At 37.7% G+C, this 10,554-nt stretch overlaps 1 protein-coding gene across 4 annotated transcripts in view; it reads right to left on the reverse strand.

Moving 5' to 3' along the window:
• Positions 1-10,554, reverse strand: part of TRAPPC8 (trafficking protein particle complex subunit 8) — a 137,966-nt gene that overhangs the window by 29,835 nt on the left and 97,577 nt on the right. The gene's annotated exons all lie outside the window — the stretch shown is intronic.

The following is a 10,554-nucleotide window of genomic DNA, read 5'->3' on the forward strand; positions in this document are numbered from 1 at the left end:
AAACTAAACGTGAGGATGAATGCTCATTTTCATTACATGAAGTTATCAACAATTTCACCAACAAGCTCAAAAGGTAAACCAGGGAGAAAATTCCTGTTGGGCTACATTTTGGAAGGCAGGCTAGGTAGGGGTATAAAAATTGGAAGAACTGAGAAGACACTTAAGACACTGGTGTTCTATTCTTGAGCACCAAGGATCACATTTCTCATGAATTGTAGGATGTTATTATTCTATAACATTAACAAAAAGTGAAATTAGTAATTTTTCAAGTGGGGGAGGTGAGAAGGGGTATAAAAGTATCATATCTCAAAGTATGCTGCAAAGTAGGTATTATGAAAATGATTTGATACTGTTTAAAAATAGAAAAACATGGAGTAGGTTTGTTATTAGGAAAACTGTCAATATAACAAATCATATATAAGAACAAAAATAATATCAATAAACAACAATAAAAACCACTTATTCCTGTTTCTAAAAAATAGAAATAAAATCACATACCGATGATAATAGTGAGAAGTTAACTTTCAAAACACATACTGCTATAAAATTTGCAAAGCACTTTACACATTTCATTTGACACTTATATCAACCCTGTGAATTAGGAACTATCATTATTACCATTTTACAGATGAGGACAATTAGTTTGAAAGAAGTTAACTGGTTTGCCCAGGATCACATAGCTAACTAGGCACCTGAGGCAGGATCTGAACTCAAGTCTTCCAGACTCCAAGTCTAGCATGCTATTCCTTGCTCTACCTGTTTTCTTAAAAGGATAAGTAGCAAACATTTAAAAGCAAGAGTCACCATTATATATTCTGGAACTAACTAGAAGTCTTTCCCATAAAAACAGGGAGAAAGCAAGGATGCCCAATCTACTATATGACATAGTGCTAGAAATGCTAGCTATAGCAACTAAGAAAAAGAAAGTGAGAGAATAAGCAGAGTTAAAGAAGAAAAAAAATTATCACTTTTTGCAGATGATATGATTTACTCAGAAAATCCTAAAGAGTTAACTAAAAATAAAAAGGTAACAGTAAATTTAATAAAGTTGCAGGATATAAATAAATCCATATAAATCATTAGCATTTCTGTATACAACACAATCCAACAAAAAGAAAAATTTCATTTAAAATAGCTACAGAATATATAAAATGCTTGGGATTCTAACTACCAAGTCATACACAAAGAAATTACGTGAATATAACTACAAAACACTCTTATAGAAATAAAGATAGACAACTAAGCAAAAAAAATTAACTACTCATGGGTAGATCTAGCCAACATAAAAAAAAAAATACTATCTAATTTACCTATTCAGTAATTCAGTAATGATAGTTTCTACCTCACAGGGTTGTTACAAGAATCAAATGAAATCATGTTTAAAGTGCTTTGCATGGGGCGGCCAGGTGGCACAGTGAGTAAAGCGCCGGCCCCGGAGTCAGGAGGACCCGAGTTCAGTTCTGGCCTCAGACACTTAACACACACACAAAAAAAACTAGCCATGTAACCTTGGGCAAGTTACTTAACCCCAACTGCCCTCCAAAAGGCAATCAATCAATCAATCAATCAATAAATGAATGAATGAATGAACGAATAAATAAATAAATAAATGAATAAATAAATAGATGAAGTACTTTGCAAATTCTAAAGAACTGTGTGCTTTAAAAGTTAATTTTTCAGTATTATTATTCTTACATGATTTTGTTTGTTTTCTAATTTTTTAAAGAGGAATAATAAGTATTTTTTATTGTTGTTTATTGATAAATTATTTTTGTTCTTGCTAAATATGGTCTGTTATAGTGATAGCTTTCCTAGCAACAAACCCATCCCATGTTTTCTAATTCAGTGTCATGTGAATCAAAATACTGAATAATTACTTTATAGAGCTAGAAAAAGTAATGAAAATAATTTATCTGGAAGATCAAAATTTCAAGATCTCAAGTAAAGGGGAGCTAATAGTACCAGACATCAAACTATATAAAGCAGTGATCATCAGAAAGATTTGGCACCTACCAGTTAAGAAACAGAGGGATCCATGGAACAAAAGTACACAGCATAGAAGAAAACATACACAGTAGCATGTTGTTTTAAAAGCCCACAAGGAGTTAAGATGGTGGAGTAGTAACAGGACTCATGTGGCTCCAGCTTCCACCTTCCCCAATTCATGTAAAAGGGAACTCTAAACAAACTCTGGAGCTACAGAACCCACAAAATGACACAGAAAAGCTAACCTCCCAGTGAGGACAGCCTGGCAGGTCAGCACAACGCTCTGGGAGCCAAGCCAAGCCCCACGCAGAGGTTTAAGCCCCAGGGTGGGCCTGACTAACCACCGGATAGAGGGACTCCAGATCACCAGCAGCTGTGGTTGTTTCCAGAATTATCAACACATAGATGCTAAGGACAAAGTAAGAGGTCAATGCAGTGTGGACTTTGGGACCAGTAGTTGGAAGAGTGTCAGCTTTTCCCCCAGGGCAAGAAGCCACTGAGACTCCACCATGCAGCCAGTGCCAAGTTGCAGCTTCAGCTCCTGGCCTGCAGAGTGTAGGGGAACCAAGTGACCAGTCTGAGGGGTAATCACTCTTGCTTTAACCTGCTCGGATCTGGAATTCAGTCTACAGTGGAGGTCTTGGGGTATGTGTCCAGTTTTACAGAGTGTGTGGAGGCTTCAACAAGGGCACCCAACTAATACCCCTGGCAGCTGAGAAAAACCCCAGCATTTGGGACGGAAACTCCCCTGTCTGGTGGCAATGTCCTACTGTGGCAAAAAGCCCATGGGTCAAGTAATTGAGTGGCAACATAATCAGGCAAAGGAAGCAAAGCAAACAGAAGAATCCAACATTAGACTCCTATTTTGGGGACAAAAAGGAGCAAAGCATGGAACAGGAGGAAGACAGTGAAGTCAGAACTGCTGCACCAAAAGCTTCAAAGGAAAATATGAGCTGGTTACAGGCCAGAGAAGACCTTAAGAAGCAGATAAGAGAAGTGGAGGAAAAATTGGGAAGAGAAATGAGAATGATGCAAGAAAATTACAAAATGAGAGTCAACAGCCTGACTGAGGGAAATAACACCTTAAAAAATAGATTAACTCAAATGGCAAAAGAGGCTCAAAAAGGCAATGGAGGAGAAGAATGCCTTAAAAAGCCAAATTTGCCAGATGGAAAAAGAATCTCAAAAGCTCAATGAGGAGAATCATTCCCTCAGAGTTAGAATGGGCCAAAGGGAAGCTAGTGCCATTAAGAGAAATCAAGATGCTATTAAACAGATCCAAACAAATAAAAGAATAGAAGGCAATGTGAAATATCTCCTGGGAAAAACCACTGACATGGAAAAATAGATCCAGGAGAGATAATTTTTAAATTATTGGACTACCTGAAAGCCATGATCAAAGAAAGAACCTAGAAATCATCCTCCAAGACATTCTCAAGGAAAACTTCCCTGATGTTTTAGAAGCAGAAGGCAAAATAAGAGGTTAAAAGAATCCACCGAGCACCTCCTGAAAAAGATCCCAAAAAGAAAACTCCTAGGAATATTATAGCCAGGTTCCGGAATTCCCAGATCAATGAGAGAATATCACAAGCAGCCAGGAAGAAACAATTTGAATATTGTGGAAACACAATCAGGATAACTCAGGATCTGGCAGCTTCTACATTGAGGGATCGAAGGGCTTGGAATATGATATTCCAGAGGGCAAAGGAGCTGGGATTAAAACCAAGAATAAGCTACCCAGCAAAACTGAGTATCATCTTTCAGGGGAAAATATGGTCATTCAGTGGAATAGAGGACTTTCAAGTATTCTTAAAGAAAAAACCAGAGTTGAATGGAAAATTTGACATTCAGATACAAGAAGCAAGAGAAGCATGAGAAGGTAAACAGGGAAAAGAAATCATAAGGAACTTATCAAAGTTGAACTATTTACATTCCTACATGGAAAAAAAACAATTGTAATTGATAAAATTTTCTCAGTATGAAAACAGTTCAAGGGAATAGAAATATGTATATAAATATAGATAGATAGATAGATATAGTCTTTATCTGAGGGTATATAGGTGTATGATTACATATGTGAATATGTGTGTGTGTGTGTGTATATGTTTACAGGTATACAGATAGAGGGCACAGACCAATTTAATAGGAAGGGATGATACTTAAAAGGTGAAATTAAGAGGTGAGAGAGGAATATAATGAGAGGAGATGGGGAGAGAACTGAATGGAGCAAACTATCTCATATAGAAGAGGCAAGGGGAAATGGGTACAATGGAGGGGAAGAACAGGAAGGCATAAGGGAATGGGTTAACCTTATACTCAGTGAATTTGGCTCAGGGAGGGAATGACATACACACTAAATAGGGTATCTCACTCTACAGGAGAGTAGAAGGCAAGGGGATGAGAAGGGGGATGATGGAAGGGAAGGCAGGCTGGGAGGGAGGGAAGTTGGAAGCACACACTTTTGAAAAGGGACAGGACAAAAGTAGAGAATATATCAAGTGGGAGATGGGATAGGAGGAAGGGAAATATAATCAGTCTTCTACAATATATCTACTATGGTAATGTTTTGCATTAGCTACACATGTACAACCTATATTGAATTGCTTATCTTCCCAGTAAGGGTGAGTGACAAGGGAGGAAGGGAATGAATCTGGAATTCAAAGTTTTAAAACTAAATGCTTTAAAAAAAAAAAAAAAAAAAAAATATATATATATATATATATATATATATATATATACTATTATTAATACTATTTTACATGTAATTGGGAAATAAGAGGAGGGGATATCCTGAGTATCTGCTATTTTGGGGAGGTAAATAGGGGAAAAAAGGGTAGGAGAGAAAATTTGTAACCCAAAATCTGACAGAAATGAATGAAGTAAACCAGAAGTTAATAAAGCATTTGGAAAAATAAAATAAAATAAAAGCCCACAAGACCCCAGCTACTTGGGATAAGAATTCACTCTTTATAGACAAAATTACTAGAAAAACTGGAATGTAATTTGTGAGAAACAAGATATGGACGAACATTCTACACCATATATAAAGATAATCTCCAAAGAGATATATGGCTTACACATAAAGGGTGAGATATTATAAACAAATTAGAGGAGTAAGGGAGAAATTACCTTTCAGCTCACTCTATGGAAAGGCAAACAGTTTATGACCAAACAAGGTATAGAGAGGATCAAAAAGGACAACTGTATTACATAAAGTTTAAAAGTTTTAATACAAATAAAACAAATTCAATATACACAGAAAATATTCTGATAAAAGTTTGATTTCCAAGGAACTGCTTTAAAATCTGGAAAGACTTACATGAACTGAAGTTGAGTGAAGTGAGAAGAAATAGAACAATATTATTATACACAGTAACAGCAACACAGAGAGGTATAACTTTGACAGACTTAGCTCTTCTCAGCAATGCTGAGATCTATGAGAACTCCAAAAGAGTCACGATGGAAAATGCTATCCACATCCTGAAAAAGAACTGTGGAGTCTGAATGCAGATCAAAGCAGACTACTTGCTCTCGCTTTTTTTTGTTGTTGTTTCTTCTTTTCCATGGTTTCTCCCATTGGTTCTAAGTCTTCTTTACAACACTGATGGGGTGCTTGGGAGTCTGGAAAACCAGTTTGTAAAATCATACTCCCCCCCGCCCAGCTTCAGAGCATTAACTCTGCCCAGCAAGAACTCATGAATTGTTTATCTCAGCTTGGAACAATAACAAGCTACACCTATCAATCCTTCACAAAAGTATCTATAACACTCCAGCTTAGGCAACTATTATCTCCCCCTTGTATAGTGTCCTGCTGCCCCTGTGAATCCTTCAATACCCTATCTTTAGGTTAACTCCTTAAGCAATTATCCACATAGTGAGTCTCCTTTAGCCTTGGTTTCCAGACATCAATCTTGTCAAACATGACGCTGATGGGTGGCAGACTGGGCACTTCTCAGTCAGCCCTTGACCGCTAGCTGACTTAGTGACGTTTCAAGCCTAAAACCACACCTCCAGGCAGCCCCCACCTTGGGCTTTTCCCCAGTGAATTATGGGCAATACATACGCCTGCGCAGTTACATTAAAAGTGCATGTCCCTTTAAACACTGGCCCCACCTTAACTCCTCTCTAATCCCACCTTCTTCTCACCTGGTCAGCATAACTGACATCTAGTGAATAGCCTTAACTCTTTAAAAGCTATGCCTGTGTCTTCTTTAGGCTTGCAGGTCCCCTAAGGACCCTTGCCTGCTGTAAAGTGTACAATAAACTTTTACAACTCTGACTCCAAGTTTGCTTGGGCCTACTGAATTCTTTCCAGACTGAATCACAGGTTTTCTGGTCTTAAGATAAAGATCAGAGTTCCTGCTGATAATAGCCATCCCTTATCAGCCCCAAAGGCAAAGGAACTAAAGATATAATTCTAAATTATATACCCTGCCAACCTGAGCCTGATCATGTAGATCTGCTGTTGGCAAACTACAGTCTGAGGCCTGCTGCCTTCTTCTTTTTGGCATGACCAAGAGCTAAGAATAGATTTTTTACATTTTTAAATATAAAAAATTTTACTAAAAAATGAAAAAACTGTTCCTAACTGACTGGTCTTATAAAAAGAGGCAGCAACTGGTTTTGGTCCATGGGCTATAGTATGCTGACCTTAATACAGATTATGGCGGTAGAATATGTTGTATGTCATGCTGAGATCAAGGGTGTGACTACCCCTCTGGTGGACACTGTAGAGGTCACTATTTGCTATATAAAAATATTACCACCACCACCCCCCACCCCATATCAGCTATAACAAAAAAGATATTCAATAGGCAAGGCCAAGATGGGGAAGAAGCAAGAATAACCTCAGAAGCAAAGAGTAGCTGTGTGCTCTGACCCCAGGACTGGAGCAGTTTCCAGACAAGTTTCCAGGATAGTATGAAGCCTGCAAAGGTAATAACCAAGGCCAATGGTAAAAGAAAAACCTACAGTTCTATCACTGAGAAACAGTACAACTTGCATGTAATCCTGAGCCATTCCAGAGATCCTAGCATAATCCAATATTCCCAGATATACCCTCAGTAAGTGTGCATTCTAGCTCTAATAGTTAAGTCCAAAGCCAGGAAGTAAGGTAGAAAGATTAGCAAACAAAAAAAGTTATTTTGGTAACAACAAGCTGTGGGAGAAACAGACAAAATCACCCTCCTAGATAACACCCAGAGTCTGTCTTCAGCAAGTTTCTAAAGGTCGGTGGCTTCTACTGAGACTCCTTCTTAAACCTCCTGCATGGGAGTACTGTACCATGAAATACCCTGATGTGTTTGTGTGGCACACAGACCTTCCTCTCCTTAGAAACAGTCCTACTTCAAGACATGCTGACTCCATCTTGTTCTGAAGCAGACATTTTACCGTAAATGACTTCTAGTGAACTGTAGGACCAGCTGCAGCAGTGTCGTCTTTTCACCTCATATTGGTTCAAAAAGACTTTGGTGCTGTAGGTGGAGGTTTACAGAGTCTTGGGAAGATTTCCTCCCTGTCTGGCCCAACTAGCAGATTCCTTGGATTTAGAGAAACAAATTTTACTGAGAGGATAACTCCCTTATCGATCTCCTTTTATTAATAAAATAAATTTTTCTTCAACTAGTACACTATTCTTTTTTTTGTGTTATCATCTCTGTTTTATGAATAACTATCTTTCTTTGCTTCAAACAATATTATTTTGAATAATGTTTAGCTTATGAATGATGCCCCCCAAATTTGTGTATAAGGAACTTCTTGTGTTTGACTCATTGTAGATGCTATCTACCTTGTTATCAACCAACGTGAATAAAATGGCTACTTGCTCCACTCTTAACTGACTCTTACCATCTGACCTCAACCTCAAGAACCCAAATTGGTGAGTAATAATCCTTAATTGTAATGATTCCATGACAACACAAATCTACAAGAAGTGAAAGAATACAAAACACCTATAAGCAAAGGCTCAAAGCAACAACCCTGAGCGTAAGTTCAATTAGAATTATTGGAAGAAATGATAAAAAAATTATTTGAAGTTGGTTTTTTTTTTTAAGTAAAATTAAATGAGAGCACCAGAAAAAAAAATCAGAAGTCAGAGTTATGGAAGAAAGAACTGGTAAGGGAATAAAGTTTGGTGTAAGAGGTTCTAAACCTTGTGCAAGGAACAAACTCCTTAAAAATTAAAATAGACCAAATAGAAGCTAATGACATGATTCTATGAAAAAAACAAGAAATACTAAAACAAACTCAAAAGACTAAAAAATAGGAGAAAATGTAAGGGAAAATTAATATTAAATAGGAAAAGGCAGAGACAGTAAGAGAAGGGAATAAGTATTTGTTAAGAACTTACTATGTTCCAGGCATGAGCTAAGAAATTTATAAATATTATCTCATGTAATCCCCACAATAACCCTGTGAGGAAAATGTTATTATCCCCATTCTGCAGTAGAGGAAACTGAGGCAGACAGAGGCTAAGTGATTTTTCTAGGCTTCCAAATCTAATATCTGAGACCACTTTGAACTCAGGTCTCCCTGACTCCATGCCCAGCATTCTACATACTACATCTCTTAGCAAAAGTTACTACCACTACTATATGGTGATGGTGATAGTAATGGTGATGATGGTGATGATGATGATGACAACTTATATTTATTGTTTACTACATGCCAGGGACTGTGCTAAGTACTTTACAATTATTATTTCATTTGATCCTTATAACAATCTTAGGAGGTAGGTGTGCTATTATTATGCTTATTTTACAGATGAGGAAACTGAGGTAAACAAAAGTTAAGTGACTTGCTAAAGGCCACAAAGCTACTAAGAGTCAGAGGACAAATTTGAACTTAGATCTTCCTGAGGCCTAGTGTCCTATCCACTGCACTAACTTGAAAACAAATTAAAGAGATAATTTAAGAATCACTGGAAACCACAACCAAATAAAAAATCTCAATATCAGAATTTAAGAAATCACAAAAGAAAAATTGCCAGATCTCTTGAAATCAGAGAATAATGTGGAAACAAAAAGAAATCACTGATAACCTCTAAAAGGAAAACTACTAAGAATATTACAGCCAAAAGCCAGAGCTTCTAGGTCAAAGAAAAATACTACAAGCATCCAGGAAGAAAAGAATTCAAGTACGGAGGAGCCATAGTCAGGATCAAATAAAATTTAGCAGCCACAACTATAAAAGAAAATAAAGCTTGAAAAATGAAATTCCCATAGACTTACAACCAAGAATAATTTACCCAGCAGAACTGAAAGTAATCCTACACAGGGAAATATGAGCCTTTACTGAAAGAGAAGACTTCCCAGAATTCCTAACAAAAAGAACAGAGGTATGTAGAAACTGTGAAGCACAAAGGAGTCAAGAGAAACAAAAGATAACCATGAAGGAGTGATGATAAGGGACTAAACAAAGGTAAACTCCTTGTATTTTAATGAAATACAGGCCCCACTTAGGGGTAACCCATTAGGGGTCATAGAAGGGAATCTAAACAGAGGGTCTGGAACTAGTTCTGTTATGCTTTGGTGATCATAAAAGAATGGAAAGGGAGGGGAGGAGGAATTAACCAGAAGAAAAAAAGAATGGAGGGACAAGGAAAATTCTCTCACATAATCAAGGTGTACAAGTTTATGCTAACAAGGAAGAAAAAATGAAGGAACAAGTGATGCGCTGGAACCTCCATCTTATCTGAACTATTCAAAGAAAAGAATGAATATATGTGTGTGCCTCCTCTCAACAAGGAACTAGGAAGCAAAAGGGGGTTAATAAGAGCAAGGGTACGTTAAGGGAAGGATCAGTACTAAGCAAAGCAAACTCTAATGCTGTACAAAAATATTTACAGTAGTTCCGTTTATGTGGCAAAGAACTGGAAATTGAGGGGGTGTCCACCAACTGGTGAATGTTGGAACAACATCCTTAACATAACATAACATAACATACAGTATAGGAATGTGATAGAATACTATTGCACTGTAGGAAATGATAAAAGGCATGGTTTTGGAGAGAAGTCTGAAAGGACTTGTGTGAACTGATGCAGAGTCTTAGAAACTCTGATCAACATAATGACCAAACACAATTCCAGACAACAAAGCAGGTTACCTACCTTCTAACAGAAAAGTGAACACTCTTGTTTGAACATGGCCATGGTGGGAGTTTGTTGCCTGACTGTAGGTGTTTTCAACAGGGATTTTGATTTTCTTTCTTTCTCAATTGGTGAGGATTAGAAGGGATGAGGGAGAGGAAGAGAAGGCTAACTTTTGTTGACTAAAAAAATAAAGTTATTTCATGTTTTAGAATCTTTAAAAAAAAAATCAGTCCAGGGGCGGCCAGGTAGCACAGCGAGTAAGAGCACCAGCTCCAGTGTTGAGAAGACCTGGAGATCGAATCCCGGGCTCAGACACTTAGCACCCACCCAGAAACACCTGGCCGTGTAACCTTGAGCAAGTTACTTAACCCCAATTGCTTAGGGGCGGCCAGGTGGCACAGCGAGTAAGAGCACAGGCTCCAGTGTTGGGATGACCTGGAGATCGAATCCCGGGCTCAGACACTCAGCACCACACCCAG

This window comes from Petaurus breviceps, unplaced genomic scaffold, assembly GCF_028583685.1.
Source record: "Petaurus breviceps papuanus isolate PSGF00001 unplaced genomic scaffold, PetGlider_PUasm1.0 38, whole genome shotgun sequence".
NCBI classification, from domain to species: domain Eukaryota; kingdom Metazoa; phylum Chordata; class Mammalia; order Diprotodontia; family Petauridae; genus Petaurus; species Petaurus breviceps.